The sequence below is a fragment of the Oryctolagus cuniculus genome, chromosome 12, assembly GCF_964237555.1.
Source record: "Oryctolagus cuniculus chromosome 12, mOryCun1.1, whole genome shotgun sequence".
In the NCBI taxonomy this organism is placed as follows: Eukaryota; Metazoa; Chordata; class Mammalia; order Lagomorpha; family Leporidae; genus Oryctolagus; species Oryctolagus cuniculus.
In genome coordinates this window covers 31,864,054-31,891,643 of record NC_091443.1, presented here as the reverse complement: position 1 = coordinate 31,891,643, position 27,590 = coordinate 31,864,054, and the positions used below count along the sequence as shown (strand labels likewise).

At 35.5% G+C, this 27,590-nt stretch overlaps 1 long non-coding RNA gene across 2 annotated transcripts in view; it reads right to left on the bottom strand.

Annotated features, from left to right (window-relative positions):
• The window catches only part of LOC127483821 (uncharacterized), a 136,735-nt gene that overhangs the window by 76,161 nt on the left and 32,984 nt on the right, over nt 1-27,590 (bottom strand). For both annotated transcript variants that reach the window (XR_011380731.1, XR_011380732.1), the window contains exon 3: nt 12,956-13,000. This is a non-coding gene — a long non-coding RNA (uncharacterized lncRNA). The remainder of the gene's footprint in view (nt 1-12,955; nt 13,001-27,590) is intronic.

Below are 27,590 nucleotides of genomic sequence, written 5' to 3'. Positions count from 1 at the left end.
GTTGTTGTGAGTTTTCTTGTGTCTTTCTGGGGCTGTGGTCAGTGAGACTCTTCAGTATTTGACTGCTTGGACTTTGGAGATTATATGTTACTTTTATGATAGGGGTGAGGCAATATCTCATGGTGGTTTTGAGTTGTGTTTATGTGATGACTACTGATTTAAGGTTTATTCCCCATATTTGTTGTATTTATTCTTTTGATAACTGGGTGTTCACATTCTTTGCACATATCTGAACTGTAAAAGTTGTTTTCTTTGCTCTTGAGCTTTCTGGTGCCTGAGGTCATTGTGGCTTCTGCTATTCACCTATCTTGGAAGTCTTCAACATAACATTTTAAACTTACATTAATGGCAGAGTTTGAGCTGAAAGCTCATTGTGGATTTTATTTGCATTTCCTTGATTCCTAGTAATACCAAGTTTTTTCCCCATATAATTGTTGGCAATTAGTATTTTTAATTTGAGAACTGTGTATTCAAGTCCATTGCCAATTTCTGAACTTATACAGATTTCTCATTGAAACCTATTTATTGATGTCTTTTGTCCATTTCTCAATGGAATTGTTTTTGTTGTTGTTGTGTGTTTTTGTGTGCTGTGTACAATGAGTTACATAGTGTCGCTCCCCCTCTTCGTGGAGGAACGACACTAAACCCTGCCTAGGTTTCCTATCCGAGTCACGGCACCATTATGTCGCTCCCCCTCTTCGTGGAGGAATGATACAGGACCCTGCGCTGTTCTTTTGCCTGCTCAGCCCTTCCCGGGTTTGCTGCTGGTTCTTCCCGGGTTGGCTACCGTCCCTTCCACCTCCGTGGAAGGGTGGTTCCCCCTGCCACTTTCCCCACTTCCGCAGGGGAGTGGCACACCGCCGGCCGGCTCTCTCGGGGGCTGCTCAGATGTTCCTCAGGTGTTCCTGGTGCATGTTGTCTCTCTCCTCCTTTATAGTCCTCTTCCACCAATCCCAACTCTGCTACCCACTCGCCGAGTATGCTGCTCTCCTCCAATCAGGAGCAGCTCCTGCAGCTTATTGGTTGAACTGGAGGCAGCTGTGTAGAAGCAGTTTACTCCTCTCCCAGCGCCATATTGTGGGAGGGCAGATGCATAGAATAAGTCTTAATTCGAGTAACTTAGTCTAGTCCGAGTTGCTCCCCACACATAGGGAGGTAAATCCAGAGAAGAGAGAAAGGTCTTCAATCCATTGGTTCACTCCCCAAATGGCTGCAATGGGCAGAGTAAGCTGATCTGAAGTCGGGAGCCAGGAGCTTCTTCTGGGTCTCCCACACAGGTACAGGGGCCATCTTCTTACACTTAGGCCATCTTCTTCTGCTTTCCCAGGCCATAACAGAGAGCTGGATCTGAAGACATGCAGCCAGGACTTGAACCGATGCCCATATGAGATGCCAGCTCTGTAGACCAGAGCTTTAACCCGCTGCGCCACAGCACCAGCCCCTACATTATTGTTGATTTGCATTGCCCTGATTGCTTGTAACACTGAACAGTTTTTTTCATGTATTTGTTTGTGACTTATAGTTCTTTATGTCTTTGGTCCATTTTGTTATGTGCTTCCTTGTGTATTTCTGAGGGTCTGGTCAGTGAAGCTCTTCAACATTCAATTTATTGGATTTCTGAAAATAACACAGTGTTATCTTCCTTTAATGAGGATAGTGAGGTGATATCCCACTGTGGTTTTGATTTGCATTTATCTGATAGCTATTGATATTCATTATTTTTTCTTATATTTGTTGGCCATTTGTAATTCTTGAAAACACTCTGTTCACATCCTTGACTAATTTATGAGTTTGATTGGTTGTGTTTGTTGTTGTTGAGTTTTCTGTAATTTTCTGTGAATGTAGTCAGTGAGGATTCTCAATATTCAGCCATTTTGTATACCATTATGATGACCTGTTTTTAACTTACCTTAATAGCAGTGTTGAGACCATATCTCATTTTGGTTTTATTTGGAATTTGTTGCTGGCTAGTGAATAGTGAGCATTTATTCATCCATTTGTCATCCATTTGTATTTCTTTTGAGAACTATTTATTCAGATCCTTTGCCAATTTCTGAACTGTAAAAGTTACTTTTTGTTGTTGAGTATTCTGGTATATTCATTTGTCTGACATGAATGTGGCTTCTCACTATTTAGCCATCTTAGATTTGCTGGAGAACACATGTTGTCAACTTACCTTAATGACAGTTGTGAGGTCTCATTGTGAATTTGAATTGCATTTCTCTGATAGCTAGTGACATTGAAAAGTTTCTCATATATTTGTTGGAGATTTGTATTTCTTCTTTAGAAATCTGTTGAGTTTCTTTTCCCATATCTAAACTGGATTATTCTGTGTCTAATTGTAGGGTTTTTTTTTTTTTTTCCATTCTCTTTTAGCTAAAGATGTTGAGCATTTTTTCTTGGCCACTTGTATCTACTCACATTGTGGTTTTGGTTTGCATTTCTCTGGAGGCTACTGATATTGATCATTGTGTTCATAAATTTATTGGCCATTTGTTGTCTTCTTTTGAGAGTTTTCTGTCCAGTTACTTTCCTAATTTCTTATCTGGATTGGTTTTGTTGTTCTTGCTGTTCAGATTTCTAGTATATTTCTGTTAATGAGGTCATCATGACTTATCACTAATCAGTCATCTTGGATCTCCTTGAGATAACATATTTTTAACTTACATAACAACAGGGATGAGATGGTGTCTCACTGAGGCTTTTAGTTATATTTCCCTGGTGGGTGTTGATATTAAGCATTTTTCATACATTTGTAGCCACTTGTAATTCTTCTTTTGAGAAGTGTCTACTCATGTACCTTACCCATATCAGAACTGAATTGGTTGTTTTTGTTGCTGTTATATTTCTCTTCCTGAAGTCTGTGCAGCTTCAATGACAGCCATCTTGAATCTCTGAGATAACATATTTTACCTTACATAACAGACAGGGTTTGAGGTGATATCATGGATTTGATTTGAATTTCCTCCATGGGTAGTGACAGTGTGCATTTTTTCATATAGTTGTTGGCCATTTGTATTTTGTCCTACTGTCTATTTGAGGCAGGCAAGCAGACAGGATAAATTCGATTAGGTTTGTGAACTGGAGGACCATGCCCTCTGTGTGATCTCAAGCCTGCACCTGATCCCACTTGTATGCCCACCTGCCAATCAGGCTTCACAACCACTTCCTTTTGGAAGTAGATAAAAGGCCCGGAACAAGGTGGGCAGCTCCTTTTGTTACCCTTATTGCAGTTTCTGCACTTGTTGACATTGTTGTCCCCCTTTCCGCCTTTGGGGCACATAGCCTTTGGGCCACCTGCTCTCTGCCTTCCTGACTGCATGCTTGCTGCACATGGCTTGCTCCTGACCTGCTGTCTGCTTGGTATGGACCCAACTTAGCTTCTAGACTTCTCTTCCTCTCTTAAATAAAGCCCACACTCTCCTGCACATTTCTCGCACTGAATAAAATCCTTAAAAATTTACCATGTTGTCTGGTCTATTTGAGCAGGATTCAGAATTCTTCTCTGAATATGTGGCAAGAGCCCACAAGCTTATTAACATTGGAAATTATTAATAAGAAGGACGATATCATATTGAGTTCCTTTTCTGAACTGGATGGTTCTCGTTATTGCTCAGTTGTAAGGTATATTTCTATCATTGTAACAATGCTGCTTCTCAATAGTCAGCAATCTTGGATCTTCTTATTTAATATGTTTTCAACTAACCTTAATGACAATCATGAGTTAGCATCTCATTGTGGCTTTGATTACTATTTCCTTGATGGCTAGTGATATTCAGCATTTTTTCATGTTTGTAGGACATTTGGCATTCTCCTTTTGACAACTGTCTATTCATGACTTTTGCTCTTTTTTTTAAATTGGAAGTTATTGTCGCTGTTGAATTTTCTGGTTTCTTTTGTTCCTGAGTCAATGCTGTTTCTATTTAAACATTTTGCATCTCCTTAAGATAACATAATTTACTTTACCATAGTGACTGTGTTTGAGGTGCTAATTGTGAATTTGATTAGGATTTCCTTGTCAAAGAATGATGTTGTGCAGTTTTTATATACTTGTTGGCTATTTGCATTTCTTCTTTTGAGAACTGTCTATTCAGGTCTGTTTCCCATTTTTAAATGGGATTTATTTTGTTGTTGAGTTTTCTGGTATATGTCTGTGACTGAGATCAATGTGACTTACTTACTATTCAGCTATTTTGGATGTCCTCAATATAATGTAATTAATTAAATTAATGATGAGGTGATATTGTGGCTTTGATTTGCATTTCCATGATAGCCAGTAATATTGAGCATGTTTTCATATATTTATTAGCCATTTGTAATTTTTTAAAAAAAGCATCTTTACATGTCCTTTGCACTTTTCTGAACTAGATTGGCTATTTCCATTTTTGAGTTTTCTTATATATTTCTGTAGCTGAATTCAGTGTGACTTCTCACCATTCAGATGTCTTAGACTTTGAAATAATGTATTATTAACATATTAATCACAAGAGGGAGGGGATAGCTCCTTGTTATTCGATTCACATTTCCCTGGCAGCTAGTGATATGAGCACTTTTTTCCACATATTGTTGGCCATTTGTTTTCTTCTTTTGAGAACTGTCTATTCAGTTCCTTCTCTCATGTCTGAACTGGATCATTTTTTGTTGCAATTTCTGATATATTTCTATCACTGAGAACAGTGCGGCTGTTCACTAGCCAACCATCTTGGATATCCTTGAGAGATCATTATTTTGAACTTACCTTAATATAGAGCTGAAGTCGGTATCCAGTGTTTTTGTTTGCATTTCTCTCATGGCTACTGATATTGACCATTTTTTTTTTCATGTTTCTTGGCTATTTGTTTTCTTCTTTTGAGAAATGTCTATTCATTACCTTTTTTTCCATTTCTGAATAGGATTGGTTATTTTGATATTTTCCACGGCTGTGGTAAGGCTTCTCACTATTGCCACATCAGGATCTCCTCAAAATAACATATATTACTCTATCTTCATGAAAGGGCTTGAAGTGATAGCTCATTGTGGATTTGAATTGGATTTCCTTTACTGTTAGTGATATTCAGCATTTTTTCATGTGCGTATTTGCCATTTGTAATATTTTTCAGAACTGTCTATTCATGTCCTTTGCCCTTTTCTGGACTGCACCGGTTGCTTTTCTTATTGAGTTTTCTGGTATATTTCTGTAGCTGAGTTCAGTGTAGTTTCTCATTATTCAGATGTCTTGGATTTTGAGATAACATGTTGTTATCTTAATCACAGGGGTAAGGGGATAGCTCATCTATTCACATTTCTCTGGTATTTTATTTTTAGTTTCAATGCAATTTATTTCTGTTCTGAGCCTTATGATTTCTTCCCTCCTGCTAATTTGCAGTTTGTTTTGTCCTGTTTTGCTCCCTGTTTTCTAAGTCCTCAAGATGAATCATTGGAGGGTGAACCAACGGCAAAAGGAAGACCTTTCTCTCTGTCTCTTTCTCTCACTGTCCACTCTGACTGTCAAAAAAAAAATACTAAAACAAAAAAATAAAAAAAAATGTAAGCACTTAATGCTATAAACTTCTTTAATGTTGGTTTTCTTGTTTCCCACAGGCTTTAATATGTTGAGTTTTCATTTATTTGTTTCAAGAAGGCCTTTTATTTCCTTTTTAATATCTTCAATGAACCATTGTTCAATCAGTAGCATGTTTTTTAATGTCAATGCATGCAAAAGTGTTGTATTGTTGTTGTCTTTATTTCCAGTTTGATTCCTTTTTGGTCTGAGAAGATACATGGTATCATTTCAGTATAGTCTATCCTAGAAAATGTTTGTATGCTGATTAGAAGAATGTGGTTCTGTAGCCATTGTATGAAATTTCCTATAAATGACTATTAGGTCCGTTTGCTCTATAGTTTGGTTCAACTTTTTGTTGTTTTTCTGTCTGGATGATCTGTCCATTGATGACAGTGGGGTGCTGAAGGTCCCCTACTATTATTATATTAGACGCTCTCTCTTCATTTAGTATTTGCTGTATGTATTTGGGTGGCCTTGTATTGGGTGCATAAATATTTATGATATATCTTCTTGTTGAATCATTCCTTTTATCGATATGTAATGTCCACCTTTGTCTTTTTACTGCTTTTGTTTTAAGTCGGCTTTATCTGATAGGAGTATAGCTACTCCTGTTTGCTTTTGGTTTCCAAAACTCTTTACTTAACACAGAATTATTCTTAGGTGTTTAAATCCAATTGAAAATTGATCCCTGTTAAAAAATAGAGTGGGAATAAGAGAGGGAGGAGATGTACAGTTCAACGCATGCTCCCTCGGACTTACCATAGGGGAAAAGCTAAAAACTTACTAGTTAAAGTGATCAGTTTAAGTTCATAACTGATCATAAAGATAAGATTAAGTATCAAAGGGATCACATAAATAAGACCAACATCTGCTAATCATAATTGATAGAATTCAAAAGGAGAGAACGATCCAACAAGGGAAAGCAGGATACACAGCAGACTTGCAGAATGACAAATGCCCTAACCAGCACTCTGGCCTCAGAATCAGCCCTTAAGGCATTTGGATCTGGCTAAAAAGCCCATGTGAGTATTTCAGGCATGGAAAGCCACGACACTGTGGCAAAAAAAAAAAAAAAATGACATAAATGAAAGATCTCTGTGAGTGAGATCCCAGTGGAAATAAGGGGCCATCAAAGAAGGAGGTACCTTTTTCTGAAGGGAGAACTTCCACTTTGACTATGGCCTTGTCTAAATAATGTCAGAGTCTGCGAATTCAAGAGGCTTTTTCATAGCCTTGGCAGCTCATGACAAGAGCCTTGAGTGATTACTGACATCATAAATAAGAATGTCAATTGTTAAATCAACAACAGGAGTCACTGTGCACTTGCTCCCCATGTAGGATCCCTGTCCTTAATGTGTTGTACTATGAGAATTAACAGTAAAACTAGTCTTAGAACAGTACTTTTACTTTGCCTGTGTGGGTGCAAACTGTTGAAATCTTTACTTAGTATACAGTTGATCTTCTGTATATAAAGATAATTTAAAATGAATCTTAATGAAGAATGGGATGGGAGAGGGAGTAAATGGGATGATTTGCAAGTGGGAGGTTGGTTATGTGGGGAAGAACCATTATAATCCAAAAGTTGTACTTTTGAAATTTATATTTATCAAATGAATGTTTTCTATAAAAAATAAAAAAGAAAACTGATGAAGATACCATGAAATTAAAAAAAAACTTTTTATCAAAAAATACCTGTTTATTAAAAGATATTAAAATAAACCTAGCAACTCAACAAGTCATTGTATACACATGATGGTGAACAGGAAATCCATTAATTATGACATCTCTATTAAACAATTATATAAATTATATTTATATAACAGACTAAATGTTAGAAGTAGAGCATACAAAATTCAGAGTAAATCAGGAGGTACAGCAGTGAGAGGTAAATGGGATGTCAGAGGGAAGTGTTACCCTGATTTTCACGTATTGGCTTACTTGATGCCTAAAATTAAGTAAAGTTCTAGAAATAGCTATAATGGCTGCAACTTCTTAATTTATCACATAATTTATTTTTAAAACTAGAGCAATTTAAAAATATCCTTTTAATGAAGATTTTTAAGAAATCCTAAGATTTCATTTTTGTGTAAAGAAAAAATGACTATTCAAATATCACATATGATATAATTCACTTTTTAAATAGAAGCATATTTTTACCTATATCTTGTCTCTTTCACCAACTAGCTGCATAGATAAAATTCATCTGAAATAATGCATAATATTAGTGATTATGTTTGCATGATAGAATTTGGAGTGGCTTTCTTCTAGCTGATGCAGTGTTCTTTTAATAGCTTCAATTCATAATCATATTTTACATTGAAGGCATTAAAAATAAGTTTTAATATAGACATCAGATATCTGCGTGTAGAGATTTCACTAAGTGTTGAATATTTCCAATTTCTTTTTTTTATTCAGATTTACAATTTAAAAACCATTTTCAAGGCACTGAGTGTTGAAAGCAAGTATCAATTCTAAAATGCTTCACTTGGGAAAGCTGTGAAATAAACAGGAAATGTTTTGACTGACATGACATAAAAGAAAAAATGTGCCCTAGAAATTAAACTCCTCTTGTTTGCTTTTCTATATTTCTTTCTCAAAACTTAGCAAGTACCTCTGAATAATCTATCATGATGTCTTGTGCTGTACATTGAAGTGTTCTGCACGTTTCAGTTTCATACAAAAACCCCAGAAACTTCAAATAAGATTTTCTACTGTCATCCTTTATTAACTATCTCTAATCGTCTAAAATTTATCATTTAAATGTCATTCACAATTGTTCATGCTTCACTCCAAGTGTTTTATTCAATAAAATAAAGTGAATTCACTTGCAAATTCAAATGGTTACTTTGTGTCTCAGAATGTAATTAAACATCTATGAGTAAATCATCATGTCATTACCTTCTAATTTTCAACATTTCATCCTTCTAAATGAGCTTAACTGCTTAATTTATAGAATTATTTTAGTTACCAGTAAATATGCCACATGTTAAATATGCCAGTCTAAGAATAGAAAACTAACGTAGGGTTTCCATGGAGGAGTCTGTGGCCTATTCCACTCCCATTTGGGGCAAGTAGCATTTTCTGTATGAAGAATTTAGCTTGTGAGAGCTGCTTTGAATTTCATGCTTGTCCTTTATTATTACTATGAGTTCAGGCTTATTAATGTCACCGAACCTTAGATACACAGGAAACCATATAGAATTATATAAAGTTGATGACATTTTGAAAATAAAAGCAAAAAGTTAGATAATTTCTATTGTAATTATTATACAGAAGCAATTTTCTGTTGACTAAAGCACATGTCAAGTACTTCCTTTGTCTAATCTTCCTAGGATTGACTGAGTTTATGAATTGTTGTAAAGGATTCTTTATTTGTTTTCCATTGCTGCAGTAACAAATAACCATGAACTTAGTGGCATACAATAACAAAAATGCATTATCTCCCTGTTCTATAGGACAAAATTCTGAGTTGCCTTGGCTGTGTTCCCTGTCTTCGGTATTCTAGGTTGAAATCAGGGTGTTGACGATGCCATGTTCCTTTTTTGAAGTTCTAAGAGTCCACATTCAATCTTTTTCAGGTTATTGGCTGAATTTAAATCTTGTTCCCTTGCTGACGTTAGTGGGGGTTAACTTCTGCTCCTAAAGTCACCTGTATTCCTTGGTTAGTGCCTTCCTTCCTACATCTTCAAAGCCAGGAATTTGAGAATAGAGTACTTTATTATGCTTTGAGTCTCTCTGGATAGGAGTTGAATTAAATTTAGACTTACGGTTAAAGCATCATGTTTTTAAAACAGAAAGTCTTTCATTTCACCACCATTCTCTTGTTGGTAAATTTGTTTGTAACAGGTTTGAAGAAAGAAGTAAAATGTTGTAGACAATGAGAAACAGGCTGTTAGATAAAGATAAAAATAAGCAAGGGTTTGGGGAGGTGAGAATGAATTCTGTGTCATTGGCTCACAGTCAGAGGTATCATTAGAAATTCATTTACAGTATCTGTTTATAGACAAGTAAGCAATAGAAGCACATGGTGATAGCCAGTTTGCCTCGATTATTTTTGTCAATGGAGCAATGAATTACAGGTCAGTGAAACAAAAGTAGGGATAGTAAGGAAAGGTAATTAAAGGATATTCTAAAATGGAAAAAGATTGGTCCAGAGAAACTGTGGCCCCTTTTCCTCCTGGTGTGAGGTTTTTATCCCTCAAGTTTAAGCGTGTTGATTGGTGATGTAGGTGTGATTCTTATGATTGGCTTTTTTGACTGACACCTGGGAGTTCCCTAACTTTGGACTCTAAATGCAGCTTTCCAATGTATGTAGGAAATAATCACTATGTATATGTATGTGTGGTGGTGGGAGGAAAGGAAGTATAATATTAATTATATTAAAATGATTATATGATATAGCAAGGTCACTCTAACATTAAACTGTGTTTCAATGCATTTGTGCCATAAATGAGGTGTTTCTACTTTGGCAGAATTATTTTACCAGAAAACTTTAATCACAAATTAAATCAAAAAGGTGACGGTCTTGGGTGAACTGTGGAGGACAGCAGAATCCTTAGCTCCTCCTACGGAGGTGGGTATTGTGGCCCTTCCCCAAGTTGCTCAAGAGTACTTTCTGCCTTGCATATTCATGGTGATTCCAAGTATTTTGCAGCCCTGTCCACTGAAAGGCATAGATGCATGAAATGCTTACAACAATAAATGGTACTGGCAGAGCACTTTATTTCCTAACTATATTTTGCAGTTATATATTTTAATAATTTTTATCTAACTGTATGTTGCCAATGGACAGTTTAAAGGCAACAATTGTAACTCATTTCTTTCTCACGTTATCATTGAATGATTTGAAACTTCGATGTCAGTTGAACTCAATATTTTTAGTAATGCAATGTATATATACACAATTGATGTGCAAACAAAACATCTATGGCCAAGTCCAGGCAGGTACAGTGATGGAAAGTACATCATAAGTGCTCCCTACACAAATGTCATAAACAGCATTAATTGCATGATACACTCTCTTCAGAGTCAAAAATGTTAATTAAAAACATGTAAGTTCAAGTACATCAAATGTACTGAAAATGCCTGAGATTTATTGTGCAATTTAATTTAGGTGATCACATTCTTTTCCTTAGTTCTTTCCAGTTACTCAAAGAATGAAAAATTTTATGTTTTGCATATTTAAATTACTCCTCTACTGTAACTCTTTTAGCTCACTATATACCACTCTCAGAAAGCCATTAAAAACTAATTAGTAACTGGCATACATATGTATCTGAAGAAACTCCCCTTTTCTGAATATTTAAAACATTAACAAACATGTAAATAAATCAGTGAATTTCAAGAAAGAATAAAACAAATTTTATGAACTGGTAATTCACTATGATGTGATTACACACAAAACACATCTATATGATGTTTATATATTAGTTAAATCAGTTTTAATATATACTGGAAAATGTTACCAGAATAGATACTAAACTTATTTAAGCCTTAAAGCCAGTTAACCTGGACTATAATTGTACCAGTTCATTTAAATCATCCAGGTAAATAGCACTATCATTAAATTTCATCTCTATAAAATTGCTGCATTCGAATCTGTATACTTTTGCTTTAATTTACATATTAGAAATTTCAACATGCTTTCAGCTCTCAACCTTGGCTCCTTCAGGGGTACAATTTATTGATTTTGGAAAATAATGTTCTCACATTGGATAAAGAGTTAATTGTAGTCTGTGTTATATTTCCTCTACAAATAAATCACAAGAATGATTCAAAATGGCAATTCAAAACTTTATACATTTACAATAATTTAAGATAAAATTAAACCTCACCACCTATGGTTCCTTTCCATTATCAACAAATTAGTACTAAATGTAGAAATGATTACTTGGCAATAATTTTGATACTTGGGAAAAAGACATTTTGAAAAAATTTTACTAACTGTAGAATTACTGCAAAAATGATAGCTTGGGGTTATGTACATTCTTTTGATTTTTTTACAATTTAATTATCAATCTGCTTATACCAATTTTCCTCACTCAGGCCTGAGTTACCCTCTTGCCATCATTTATAATTCTTTTATTGTCCTAGAAAAAGCTCTTTCTAAGATAATTCATTTATCTGAGTATCAAATGACCTTCAGAAGTGCTCATAACTGATGATATGTTGCTAGGATATTTATAAATTTGTAAAATATGTGACAGCACAACAAAATATACAATTCCCATCAATACTATGCATAGCATAAAGAGTATAATGCTTTGACATCCAAATTATTGCAAAATCTAGAATGAATAGGTAGATTTCTGGATAGATATAATTTACCAAAATTGAGGCAGAAAAACCTAGAAAGCCTGAAAAGACCAATAAGCAAGGCTGAGATTGAATCAGTCATGAAGAATTTCTCAACAAAGAAAATTTCTCAACAAAGAAAAGTCCAGGACTGGATGGCTTCTCTGCTGAATTCTATCAAATTTTCAAGGAAAAAGGTAATTATTCTTAAACTATTCAGAACAATTGAAAGGGAGGGAACTCTTCCAATCGCATTCTATGATGCATTACCTTAATTCCAAACCCAGGGAAAGATAAAACAACAACAGCAACACCAACAAAAGAAACTATGGGCCAATGTTCCTGAAGAATAGAGATGTAAAAGTCCTCAAGAAAATAATAACAACTGGAACCCAATGACACATGAAAAATCTCTTCTACTCAGACCAACCTGGATTTATCCCAGGGATCCAGGGATGGTTCAACATATGCAAATCAATAGACATGATATATATAACATCAACAAAATGAAGGATAAAAGCCTCAATACCTCAATTGATGCAGAGACAGCTTTTGATAAAACACAACATCCTTTCATTATATAAAAAAAAAGACTTTAAAATTTGGTATGGAGAGAACATACTGCCAACATAATTAGGGAAATTATATGAGAAGTTCATAGGCAGCATTATATTGAATTGGGAAAAGCTAGAAGCATTTTCACTAAGATACAGTTCTATTTTCTTACGTCATTTTCTAGCTAGTTTTCTTTAATCAGATTAAAGTTGTCTATTCTTTAATTTGTTTTAATTTCCTTAAGGTCTGTAAAATGAGAAAGATATTGATACAATATTTCTGTGGTCAATTATTAAGTTCAGGTATGTAAAGTTTCTGATATAACAGGTTCCTAATAAATATTACACTTCACTCAAATAATTCAAAATTAGTAATGAGAAAGATTGTGTTTACATTTGTCTATCATGCATTCCAACAAATTGTCCATTATGCACTCCAACAAATTGCCTTTGAATTCTATTTTATTCTACTGCTTCACTTTTATGAATGGTTTGTCTCTTCAGTGAATGAAAAAGCTTCCTGAGACAAGTATGTACTTCTATACCACATAAAAATATTGCTTACCGTGGAATTGCAGTTTTTCTTTTAAATTCTAAAGTGCTGGAACATCTACATGTAAAAAGAAATGAATATAAACACAGGCCCTATAACTTTCACAAACATTCAAAATGGACTACAGCCCTAAGTGTAAAATGCCAAAATATAAAACTCTGATGAGATTTGTATACCCCTGGGTTTTGGCATTGACATTTTAGATATGAATCAATAGACATGATACATGAAATGATCATGTAATTTAACTCATTAAATTAAAACATTAAATTAAAACACACATATACACACACTGTCAATAGAACAAAAAGAGAAGTCACAGACTCAAAAAATATTGGTAAAAGCTATCTATTCAAAAATGGTTATCCAAAGAACTCTTAAAGCTCAATGCAAAGCCATGCAATTTTATAAATGGGCCAAAGACCTTAACAAAGACCTTTACCAAAAAATTTCTACAGATGGAAAATAATCATATGAAAGGAATCTCCATATTATATGTCATCAGGGAATGGAAAATTATGAGATGGCATTACATACCTGCTAGAATGGCCAGGACACTGAAAACACTGAATGCTGTCAAAATGTGGAACAACAGGGACTAAATTTATTGCTAGTGGGAAAGCAAAATAATACAGCCACTTTGGAAAACAGTTGGGCAATATATGACAAAACTAAACATAATTTTTCCACATGATCCAGCAATGCATTCCTAGATGTTGATCCAATAGGATTAAAATTTGTATTCACACAAAATCAGTGCACAGATGTGTACAGCAGCTTGATTCATAATCGCCACAATTTGGAAGAAACCAAGATGTCATTCAGTAGGTGAATGGATAAAGCAAATGTACTATACCTAGACAATGGCATGTTATTTAGTGTTGAAATGAATAGAACTATCAAGTCACGAAGAGACACAGAAAACCTTAAATGCATACTATTGAGTGATAAAAGCTATACTTTTCTTTTTCTTTCACAAGTTTCAACATTCTTCTGTATTCACCCCAAATGTAGGCATACACATGCGCACATATAATATTTTTTCTTAAAATTTGATATTAATATCACAGAATCATTTATGACAATGATCATAATGTGGGGAAAGAAAAGTATATTGTGATTTACATGGTATGAGTCAGTGAAGCAATATTTATAACTAAATACCAAGTGATATGATAGCCACTCAATTTTTATACTGTCTCCATATATTAACTTCCACAAATAAGAGACTTTGTGGAGAATTTGTGATATTTGCCTTTCTTTTTTAGATTTATTTCACTTGGCGTAGTAGTCTCAAGTTCCATCCATTTTGCTGCAAAGTCAAGATTTCATTATTCTTTATGGCTGGGAAATAAAAGATAATCTAACAAGGCACACACTGTATGATTCCTAGTATATGACTCTACATAAAAAGGAAAAATACAGAGAGAGTAAAAGGCTTGTTAGTTTCTAGGACTTAGAGGGAATGCATGGAGTGATCAATAGAGCATATAGAATGCTTAGGATAAGGAATTTATTCAGTATAATACCACAAATAATAGATATGTCATTATAATCATGTTAAACCCATGGAATGTAAAACATCAAGAATGAAAGAATATAAACTATACACTTTGATTATTGATATTTCTGTGAATCGAAAAATGTCCTAAAGTATTTAAAAAATAAAACCTAGACAGAAATCCAAAGCAAAATAGCAAAAGCAGTTCATGTTGCAGTTGGAAGAGCATCAAATTTTCATAGCACCATTTTTTTTTTATTTTGCAATCAAATGAATATTTTTGGATCAATGGCTAAGTAGCTCTTCCTTCCAAAGCAGATTGTGATAGGGTTGCCCCACTGCAACATCATGTTCTTTCAGCAGAAACATAACAGATGTGGTCACAACAGATTTGTAAGATGTAAAGAGTTCTTAGATCTTACAAATACGTTGTAATCAGAATAAGCAACTAGTTACAAACTGCAGAATATATTTGAAGTAGATTTTTGTAAAGTCTAAACTATATAAGTAGTTTCTAATTAAAGAGCTAATGAGTCTTTGTAATTAGATTTAAGGCAAATGGTATGTGGGATCAATTATTATGCTGAAAACAAAGAAAAGATCAGCAGAAATCTGTTGTCAGATTAAAAAGGGAAAATAAAACAAATCCTTCAACTACACCTGTCAAAAAATTTTACCCATATTTACTGAGAAGATTGCAAATTAAAATAACATTTGCAGTTTGTTTTATGTATAAATTATGTGTTGCTTTCATTTGTTTGAATTCAGTAATTCTTGAGTTCATTTATTGTTTTGTTTATTATAGAGTTTGGGGTGAAATTTCATTTTATGCAAGTTCTACAAACACAACCTGCATCCTAAGACAAATGGATCTCATAATCTAGCTGTCTGCACATAAAGCAAACAGTTACATAAAAATTACTCCACCACACCATGCCATTTACATATTTAAAACAATGCACCCAAGTTATTTCTAAATTTTATCCATCCTGAAAGGTCACAATTTTCTGGTCAGTGGAATTATGAAAAATTTTCCTACAAACTTGCCTATAAAGCCTAAATAATATTTTGAGAATAAAATATTGCCTCTTACATGATATTTGAAAATGAATATAAGTAAATGTTTTAATAGCATGTATCACTTACATAAAAACATTTGTTAACATTTAAAAGAAAATGCAATGCAGTATGTTTCAAAACAGGCTAAGCTTAATACTGCTTGTTCAGGCCGGTGCCGCGGCTCACTAGGCTAATCCTCCACCTGCGGCGCCGGCACACCGGGTTCTAGTCCTGCACGGGGCACTGGATTCTGTCCCGGTTGCTCCTCTTCCAGTACAGCTCTCTGCTGTGGCCAGGGAGTGCAGTGGAGGATGGCCCAAGTGCTTGGGCCCTGCACCCGCATGGGAGACCAGGAGAAGCACCTGGCTCCTGGCTTCGGATCAGTGCGGTGCGCCGGCCAAAGCGTCCACCCTTTGCGGGGTGAACCAACGGCAAAGGAAGACCTTTCTCTCTGTCTCTCTCTCACACTGTCCACTCTGCCTGTCAAAAAAATAAAAAATAAATTAAAAAAATACTGCTTGTTCAAAATATATTGAATTCTTGAAAAGACAAATGTCTTTCAAGGAAACAGGTCAGAAAATTAGTTTCTATCAGCAGAAAGTCAGTATGATGAACACCAAATCCTTAAGAGGCACGAGAGAACACTACTTTGGTTGTGTATGTGAAAAAGCTTAAGCAGTTAAACTTCAGAGCCAGGAGCAAATGGCTACAAGCCGTATACCACAATAACATCTAGGGGGCAGCGCTGTGGCTTAGTGGGAAAAACTCTGCCTGCAGCGCCAGCATCCCATATGGGAGCTGGCTCTGTCAGTTCTAGCCCTTGCGGCCAATTGAGAAGTATACTAGCAGATGGAAGATCTCTCTGTGTCTCTGTCTCTGCCTGTCTCTCTCTACCCTCTTGCTTTTGAAACACTTCTGAGAACTGAGGCAATACACAGTCAACAAATTCTCACATTCTAGTTTGTGATTTCATTTGACACTCTAAATCACTAAATCCAAGCACTGGAAGGACTTCAGAGAATACGCCATCTAATCTCCTTATTTTGTAGTTGAAAATGCATTAGATGTTCCACCAAAATATCTGCATTAACTTCCTATTTAGTATTTACTGTTTTAGTTTCCTTAAGGATATCATTTAAACTCAGAGCCTCATTTCCATGTATACAAAACAGGAATAATGATATCTACCTTGAAAGTTTGAAGTAACTGAGTTGCTTATTGTTACTGTAACAAATAACCACTAGGTTGGTGATTTTAAACAATATTAATTCATCATCTTACAATTTTAAGTTCAGAAATCTGAAATGGGTCACAGCAGATTAAAATCAAGGATTTTACTGACCTTAATCATTTCTTGAGGCTCTAGGGGAAAGATGTTCCAGTTGATTTCTCAACAATGTTGCAGTGGATTCGTTTCTGGGAGGAGCAGCGTGGTGGGGGCAAGAGGGGCAGAGTCACCACACAGACCCTGGGAGTCGGGTGAAAGCGGGCTTGAGGCAAGCAGCCCGCAGACTCATTTATTTCAGTTAGTACAGCAGCTTATACAGCCAAGACCAGCCAATCCGGTCAAGGGGCGGTCTATGCCCCAACTAATCACAGCCTGTTGCCAGGCAGTTTCCAAAGCCATCCAATCACAGCCTGTTGCCAGGCAGGCTCCATTGCCAGGTGGGATTCAAAGCCATTCTTGAGTAACTGATGCTTGCTTGCCAGTGGCCATCTTGGCATGGCCTTCTCATTCCACCATGAAAACATGTTTCCTTACCTTCATCACCTTCCAGTAGCTATTGAATTTCTTGCCTCCTGAAATCCTTTTCAGCTCCAACATTAATTCTTCTACTTCCCTCTGTGCCTTATAAAGACCCTTGTAATTACATTAAATCTGGATAAACCCAAGCTACTCTCCCTATGCCAAACTCAGCTGAATAGCAACCTTACTTCCATTGGCAGCCTCTAAATACCCTTTTCCACTTAACATAAAATATTCTATACATCCTAGGGATTAAGACATGGACAGCTTTTGGTGAGGCATCATTCTGCCTAGCATAACAATTCTGAAATAATAAATGTGGATGCACTCAGTAGATCACAAAGTTGTCTTATGTATACAAATATTTGTGCTAGGGGAAACCAGGAGATACTGATCAGGTTCTCATGGAGAGTTAGCCAAGGAGCTCATCTTGACCTCAGGTTTCATAATTACCTGACCAGAACCTTATACACTTCAACAATAATAATCTTACATATTAAAAAGATCATAAATTTGATTTGGACCTAGTAACAAACATTTTGAAGACCTAATTGTTAGTTTCAAGATAATTTTTGACATTAAACAACACAAATTTGTCTCTTAGTCCAACAATTATTTAATTTTGACAATTTGAGAACATTTTTTAATCATTCTCATTTATCCTATTTACAAAGTACAGCTACTAACATTAAAAGTTTATTGAAAATGCTAAATGAGCAAATTCATATAAAGTGTTTAGCAAACTGACATTCATTAAGTGCTCAAGAAATATTGTTTTTTACATCCTATATAAATACATATATCTGCTAGTCATATTATAGCTGTTCTAGGCACCATAGCATGCTGGGATACAAAAATTTTGTATTAGATTCATACTATAACATTTGGAAGTTTACAGTCTTAGAATGAAATGTTAGTATATTTGTTGAACTAATTAAAACACTTTCATGTAAAGTGGTCTTCTTTGCACTGTCTTCAAACCCTTCAGTCAACGGAGGTAAGTAAAAGCATCCAAGACCAAAGGAAAAAACCTATGCATGTTCCTTGCTGAGTATGACCAAATTCAAAAGCTTATAAGTGACAAAAAGCATACTACCAAATTTTGGGTAACTTCAACTGCTGCTTAAACTGTAACACCAAGCAGGTATCCAGTGAGACTCATGCCAGTCTGTAACTGTCTAGTTACCTGGTTCTCAAAATGTTGTGAAAAAGAGTCTAGATAAGTTCTTCATAAGTTCTAAGTATTGATAAGTTCTAAGCCAGGAATTATAATGGACAAATTTATTCAAGTCCTGCTCTTTGGCTGCCTAGTTCTCACTAGTGGTAATGTAGTTTATAGAGTGATAGCCAGAGATCAGGAATGAGTCTGCAGAAGTCATCTTAATTATTCTTTGTTGTATTTAAATTGCTTCAGTAGTGGAACACTTGCCTTACTAGACTGTAAATCCCTATAATATGACTATGAATCTGCACACATAATATAAAAAGAAGGAAATGAATGGCTGAAATCAGAAGGGGAAATGGCAACACCATTTAATACCAATATTTGATGGGATGCCTTATTTCCCACCTCTCTTCTCAATGATTTATCATATTAAAATAGACTTTTACTAAACATTAAGTACTTATGTTAATTCTTAAGCCAAATGTTGTGCTTTAAAAACTTGATGTTGGGTTCAGGTCCCATAATAAGTAAGATTAATCAAATAAATCAGTGAATTGAAAAGAATAAATAGAGCCTGCTAATTTATGAGTTGATGGACACTACAAAAAATGGTCTTGCTATCGTTCCCTGAGCTCTTCTTTAAGCCATTAAATGCCTTCCTTCCTGACTGCACAGACCCTTTAGACAGATCTAGAAGAAATCACTACTTATAAAATATGTGACATATTAAAGACTAAAAAAGGTTTCTGCTTCATTTGAACTCTTAAATAAACCTCTTTCTTCTGTTACTGTTTCCACCATCTTCCTTAGCTCCTACAGCCTTGAATTTGTCTGCAGTCTCTGCTTCCTCACTCCTTTGAGTCAACAGTGGACAGAGTTTCAGAAAAGAACAAAAACTCCACTTTATCCCACTCCGATCAGCCAGTAATAGATTCTGATGAATGGAAAACAAAAAAAAGGAATGGGACAGGGAGGTCAGATAATCATCTCATTTCTGTACAGAGGCTTAATTTTTATTTTAAAAATATCTATTTATTTATTCTAAAGGCAGTGTTACAGGAAGAGCCAGAGAGAGAGAGAGAGAGAGAGAGAGAGAGAGGTCTTCCATTCACTAGTTCACCCCCAAAATGGCCACAACAGCTGGAGCTGGGCCAGGCTGAAGCCAGGAGCCTGTAAATTCATTCTGGTTTCCCATGTGGGTAATGGGATTTTTTTAAAAAAATACTACAGTACTAATACAGAAATTAATCACTGGAATAGAATTCAGAGACAGCATTATAGTATGCAGCTGACAGGCAATGGTTTTACAGTTTTTAGAATGTTGTGAGACATATACAGTTTAGTATAATACTTGCTCCCCAGGTTACCTATGTTCTTCCTTCCAATCCAAGGCTTTCTCATGTCCCTTAAAAGAACTCTTCATGATCCAGGATCCACTAGCAGATTTAATGCTTCCAAAGCAGTGGCTTTCAAAAACCTTCTTTAGTATAAATGCCAGTGTCAATTCTCATTGGTTAGTGCATGTATCAATTTGGTTGCTAAATATACTGATTATTACTTTATCATATTTACATGCTGATATACCTGCTTAATATACCTGGACTTGAATATTTATGAATTTGCCTAAATAGGTGATTTAAAGACAATGCTAAGGTATAAGATCTGTTCATCGATTAAAGTCCTTTGTGGGGCTGTCCTTGTGGCACAGCAGATTAAGAAGCTACCTGCAATGCTGACTTCACAGATGAGCACCAGTTCAAGTCCAGGCTGCTCCACTTCTGATCCAACTCCCAACAAGTACATCTGGGAAAGCAATGAAAGATAGCCCAAGTGCTTAGCCCCCTGCCAATCACCTGGGAAACTAAGATGAAACTCCTTGTTCCTGTGGAGTGAACCAGAAGGTAGAAAATTTCTCTCTCTCTCTCAACTCTGCTTTTCAAATAAATAAAGAAATCTTTAAAGGAAAAAAAAAAAAGGTCCTTTGAGAGATATACACTTTGCAAAAAATTTCCCAATTTTGATTTATTTATTTATTTATGTATTTTTTGACAGGCAAAGTGGACAGTGAGAGGGAGAGAGACAGAGAGAAAGGTCTTCCTTTACCTTTGGTTCACCCTCCAATGGCCGCTGTGGCAGGTGTGCTGCGGCCAGCGCACCGCGCTGATCTGATGGCAGGAGCCAGGTGCTTCTCCTGGTCTCCCATGTGGGTGCAGGGCCCAAGCACTTGGGCCATCCTCCACTGCACTCCCTGGCCACAGCAGAGAGCTGGCCTGGAAGAGGGGCAACCGGGACAGAATCCGGTGCCCTGACCGGGACTAGAACCCGGTGTACCGGCGCCGCAAGGTGGAGGATTAGCCTATTGAGCCACAGCGCCGGCCTGATTTATTTTCTTAATGATGTATCTTGAATAGCAAACCTTCCCACTTTGATAAAGTTTAATGTAACCTAATTTTGGTAATCTAATTCATACTTCTTATATCTGTTCCAATTAATCTTCACAAACCATAAAGCCTTCATGATTTTCTCCTCCCATATTTTTTCCCTGAGAATATTATAGTTTTAGCTTTGACAGTGTATGGTCTTTTTTTTACATCAATTTTTAGCAAAATGTTTGCGGTAGCTCGCCTATTTCTTTTGGGTTTGCAGAGATATGGTACATCATCTAGTTATGGAGAAAGTAATATCACTGTTTTAAAATAATTTTGAGTGATTCTAATAGTCATAATTGTGAATTGTTTCAGCTAATATTAATTTGGCTCATTCAGCAGACATTTCAATCTCTTTCTCTTTTTCTTAGTTACTCCAGTTGCTGGAAAATTAAAATGCTAGATTTACCTGTACTGGTAGGTGAGACAATGTGATAGCATTTTTCCAAGAAGGCATAAATAAAAATTATGAGTTCCATATCTTCTTTCCTTTCTTCTTGGTACCTGGTGTATATGACAGCACAATACGCAGAAAGAATTTGGTTTCTATTAGGTTGCTTTACTGGCCCTGAAAACTGGTACTTTTAGACTACTTCATGCCAGAAAAAATAACTTCTTAACATATTTAAGCTGTGTAGTAAAGGTTCCTATGATTCACAAAAGAATTCTATCCTAATTGATATACACAGCTGAAAAAATCCTACTTCTACTCAGACCATTTCTCCAAATGCCTTTATGGATACCTCTATGTGTGGTTGGTTAAATTATGGTTACTTTTTATCCTTTGTATTCTGTAACTCTGTAACAACTCTAATTTCATTTTCTTTCTACTTTATTCTCCTGCATAGTTCTCACAAAGCTGTGTGCAGACAGAGAACAAAAATGTCTACAAAATTTCCATTCCCCATGCTTCTGAGGACAATACTTTTCATGTGGTAGAGGCACAAATATATTTTACTTGAGGAATAAAGGAAAAAAATATCAGTGAAAGAATAGATGAAATCTGAAAAAGACTGCTTTAGGAAAAATTTATTTTTTCCTTAATCATAAAAATATCTGTGTTTGAGGAGATTAAAATAAATCAAGGAATAAAAATTCTTGGATAAATTATTTGCTTTTCATTTTATCTCAGAAATGCATCATTTGAAAATCTATTATTAAGGGGTTTGTAGCTTTAGTTTTGCCTGGGGCATCAGCACCTTCTAACATCTATTAGGTCTCAGGCAATATCTTAATCTTAATCACCATTGCCTAATTAAAAATAAAATAATAGTTCAACTTTGTTCTTAGGAAAAGTGAATGAAAATACCAAGTTTTCTGTAAGTTGAAAATATCTTCTATTTCCAATAGAGAAAATACTAAATTGTCTTAAAAAAAAAGGAAGTAAGATAACCTTGTAATTTATAGGAAAATTTGCTGAAGGAGAAATTAAATGTGCCAACACAATGAATTTAACTTTCTCAATTAAATCCACTTCCATTCATTTAGTTTTCAACATAAAATAAGGGAAATGGAGAATTTTGCAATCATGTGGGCCAGAGTCAAGCAACTCTCTCAGTAACTTTCAATAATTGTATATGTTATATATTAATGTTAGCCATCGCAAAACACACGGAACATCGGAGTAAGGGAAAGGGTTTATTGGGGAACACCCTACAGACTGGAGTGAAGGGGCAGCAAAGGAAAAAGAGAAGGAGACTATAAGAGAGAGAGACAGAGAAGGGAGAAGAGAGATGAGAGGAGGAGAGGAGCCAGGCCAAGAGAGCACAGGAGAGAAGGACCAAGAGAGCACGTGTTCAGGAACAGGCCCTTTTAAAACTTTGCCTGAGGGTGGGCAGGGAAGCAGGAGCAGCGAATCCCATTAGGATGGGGGTGGAGCCTGGCTCAGGTAGCTGGGCCATGCGGCCACCTGGCTAAAACTGCGCCAGTTTCTTAACAGTATATTTTCGCCATTATTTATTTGAAAACTATGACCAAAATTCAGCAGGAAAGTTAATTTGATTTTTTCAAATTAATTTTTATTTATTATTTTTGAGGTAACATGGTTAACTTACACTAGAGTAATAGGCTTAATGCTCCACTAAATAAAGGGTTTAACAAATAAAAAGTAAAAAGTTCATAGTTCAGCAGGAATATAGGAAAAGACCATAAACAGAATATAAAATATAGTGCTTTGCCAAGCTTTGAAATATTTGTCAAATTGTTAAAAATAGGATATATACGGTTGGCACTGCGTCTCACTTGGCTAATCCTCCGCCTGCAGTGCCAGTACTCCAGTTTCTAGTCCCGGTACGGGTGCCGGATTCTGTCCCGGTTGCTCCTCTTCCAGGCCAGCCCTCTGCTGTGGCCAAGGAGTGCAGTGGAGGATGGCCCAGGTGCTTGGGCCCTGCACCCCATGGGAGACCAGGAGAAGCACTTGGCTCCTGACTTTAGATCAGCACGTTGTGCTGACCGCAGCACACCAGCAGTAGTGGCCATTTGGGGAGTGAACCAACGGAAAAAGGAAGACCTTTCTCTCTGTCTCTCTCTCTCACTGTCTAAATCTGCCTGTCAAAAAAAAAAAAAAAAAAAAGAATAGGATATATTCTTCATTTTTATTGATCTGTGACTATTTTAAAATTTACTGTATATGAGTGAAGTTAATTTAATCCAATTTCTAGCTAATCAGTTGGTTTATCAATGCTGATTAGGAATCCTAAGAGAGAACTCATACCAATGTATAAATGGTGTGATTATTTACTGTTATTTTCCCTTTGGTCACTAGATGTAGACTGACATCATTGCCTTTGTATCCACAGTAAAAAGGACCTAATATCTGCAGCTTCCTCTGCTACAGAATATATATCACAAAATCATAAAATTGGAATACTCTGTTCTCTGTTGTAAAGTAAAATTCTTCTTAGCATAATGAAACAAATGACTCTCAAAGAATAGCAGACAGCTATGGTGTGTTGTATACCTTATCCCTTCAACTAAATGATGCTAATTTTAAATTAGCTGACTATATACCTTTGTACACACCAATGCGATTCAGTTAGAGAAGCCTCTATAGACAATAGAATTTGACAAATACCACATGTTCTTCCTGATAGGTAATAACTAACTGAGCACCAAAAAGGAAACCTGTTAAAGTGAAATGAACACTAGGAGAAACGGTGACTTGATCAGCCCTTGCCCTGACTGTTGATGAACAACTTAATACGTTATCCCTCTTAGTATTTTTTGTTTGTTTGTTCTGCTTAATACTTTTGGATGAATACTATAATCAATACACAATTCTTCTTAAGTGCTGAACCTTAACTGAAAAGTGATCACTGTTAAATATAAGAGTGGGAATAAGAGAGGGAAGAGATGTGCAATTTGGGACATGCTCAAGCTGACTTACCTCAAATGGTAGAGTTAGAAACATACCAGGGGACTCCAATTCAATCCCATCAAGGTGGCATGTACCAATGCCATCTCACTAGTCCCAGTGATCAACTTCTGTTCACAATTGATCATAATGATAGGACTAAGAACCAAAGGGATCACATAAACAAGAATAGTGTCTGCAAATACTAACTGATAGAATAAAAAAGGGAGAGAACGATCCAACATGGGAAGTGAGATACACAGCAGACCCATAGAATGGCAGATGTCCTAAACAGCACTCTGGCCTCAGAATCAGCCCTTAAGGCATGCGGATCCGGCTGAAAAGCCCATGAGAGTATTTCAGGCATGGAAAGCCAAGACACTCCGGGGGAAAAAAAAAAAAAAGAAAAGAAAAAACCAACCCTACATGAAAGATCTTTGCGAGTGAGATCCCAGTGGAAAGAACGGGTAATCAAAGAAGGAGGTACCTTTCTCTGAAGGGAGGAGAGAACTTCCACTTTGACCATGGCCTTGCCTAAATATGATCAGAGTCGGTGAACTCAGGGGGCTTCCATAGCCTTGGCAGCTCATGACAAGAGCCTAGGGTGTTCACTGATGCCATAAACAAGAGTGTCAATTTGTTAAGTCAACAACAGGAGTCACTGTGTACTTACTCCTCATGTAGGATCTCTGTCCTTAGTGTGCTGTACATTGAGATTTAATGCTATAACTAGTACTCAAACAGTATTTTTCACTTTATGTTTCTGTGTGGGAGCAAACTGTTGAAATCTTTACTTAATGTATGCTAAACTGATCTTCTGTGGATAAAGAGAATCGAAAATGAATCTTGATGTGAATGGAAGGGGAGAGGGAGTGGGAAAGGGGAGGGTTGTGGGTTGGAGGGACGTTATGGGGGGGAAGCCATTGTAATCCATAAGCTGTATTTTGGAAATTTATATTCATTAAATAAAAGTTAAAAAAAGAATAAATTTTTAAAAAATTAATGTGGATATTTTTATGTAGAATTTATTTTTTGTATAAAATGATTTAACCCTAAAATTATTATGGCGAGATATTAAACAAGAAACAACATAGTTTGTAAAAACACATTGACACAAAGACACTGAATTTCTACTAAAATAAAATAATTAATTCTATAACTCTTATTCTCATTTTAAATACATTTGAGATCAATGAGAAGCTAAAGAAACCTACTGAGAATATCTGTTATTTTAAAATTCCAATCATTTTACGATACTTTAAAGATATTATAGATTGACTACATATTTTTGAAATTAAATATTTTGAATACAGACAGACACATCTTGATCCTGATTTGAACACAGAGTTCAGACAGCCTTTGCACAATGCCTCAGCTGTCCTCTTGGATATGGACCTTGGGCCCCTGGGGTTTGATGACCTAGAGGACCCTTCTTAAGCAGCCTTTCTAGAGCTCAGGGTAATGTGGGCCACCCTACCACCCTATTCCTTATCACTTAAAACCTGTCTTCTGCATATGCAAATAGGACTTGGGATTAGGTCATCAGGGTTTGCTAGTAGGTACTTATGGAAGTTAAGCTCCTACCCTCCCCAACACACCAGTTGACAGGAACCTATCCTTTTTCATGATTATATTTAAACAGGATAGCTCCTAGATCCTTGAGAAAGTCTTGGGTTGTACAAAATCTATATCAAAAAGAATTCAGAATTCCAAGTTTTGTAAAGTAAATTCTATAATATGAAGAGTGATATTAGTGGCTTACAATCAGGAGTAAATCTATGAAGTTTGAAAAGAAATATTAAGGTCATATTGGTAAATATCAAACTTTGATTCAAAATCTTCCAGTTACGGGAATACAGTGTCTTGCTGCTAAATGCATACATTGTAGGCTTATTTGTAAAAACTAAGAATTTTATTTAATTCACTCATATTTTCAGTGAAAAATATTTAAAATTTGCCTCTTTATGTTAGTCAATGGCAATGTAAGCACAGTAATGTTTTGAATATATGTGAGATATTACTCATTAGCTGAAGCAAGTCATGCCAGTTTACTAGGTAATAACATCTAGTTTACTAGCATCCAGGGGACTTTTAACAGTTGCAAGCAGATGGAAGTGTTTTTAGTGCATAGTGAATAAAATTGACAGATAAAATGTTTACCTATTCCCTCTTGTTCTTGCTTCTTCTATACTAATACAGTCACTTTCCTAAATATTTTCTCCAAAAAAATCATACATGCCCATTTATATAAATTTATTTTATATTCTTAAAATTAGGAATAGCAGTTAAATTAAATGGATTTTACTCTAAACAAATACCATGGAATAAGTGCTCTAGTTGTTTTTTTTTTTAACTTTAATATAGGGACATTTCTGAGAAATCTTGGAACTAAATTTTTATAGTTTTATAGTGCAATTTTATATACCAATACATTCGTTTCTTAAAATTTTAGATAAGAACGTAGATTATATGCTTTCATTATTTTGCATTAAGGCTAGAAATAGCCTAGTTTATTTCTCCAATTACTTTAGTTTGTACACATTGACCAAATTTAATAATATTCTATGCCCATTTATTTTATTGAATAAGTCATTCAGTTACTCAACAAACATTAATTGAATATCAAGTACTTATTAAGCAATGTGATAGTTACTGTAAATACAAACAGGAATTGAATATATTCCATACTCACTGTGTCCTCACTATAGTTTTCAAGTAATCATGATATAGCACAATAGTTACTCTGAGACACTTAAAAATAAAATATAACTGCTGACAGTGAAGTGACTATACATGGAGAAGGTAAGAAAGTTTTAATAGAGAAAGTAATACTTGGTTTAATTTTTAAGGAGAGGGGTTGTCTCTGTTGTCCTCTAATATTCAAAAAAAAAAAAAAGCAAAAGTGCATCACAAATGCATAAAAGCAAAGAGTGAGGCTTGTCCAGACTCTGTGAGATACATATTCAGAAGGGTCTATGACTGAAATGCTTTGGAATTTTACTTCACTACTTAGAATGGTTATTGCAGTTACTATCCAATTAACAGAAAATGAAAAAAACATTAATTATGGTGGTGATACATATCTTTACTACTATCATTACTACTGTTACTGCCGATAATAATTAGAGCAATGATAATAGTCTTGCAAAAATTAATATATGCCCTTCAATTTTAATTATTATTATGTATTATCATTAAAATAATATTTTTGTTAATATACATCTTGGCTACATTGCTTCTGATCCAGCTCCCTGATAATGTGCCTGGGAAGCAGCAAATAATGACTTAAGAACTTGAGTTCCTGACACCCATCTTTGAGACCCAGATGGAGTTCCTGGCTCCTGGCTTCATTGCCTCAACCTGGCTGTTATACATTTGGGAAGTGAACAAGCAGATG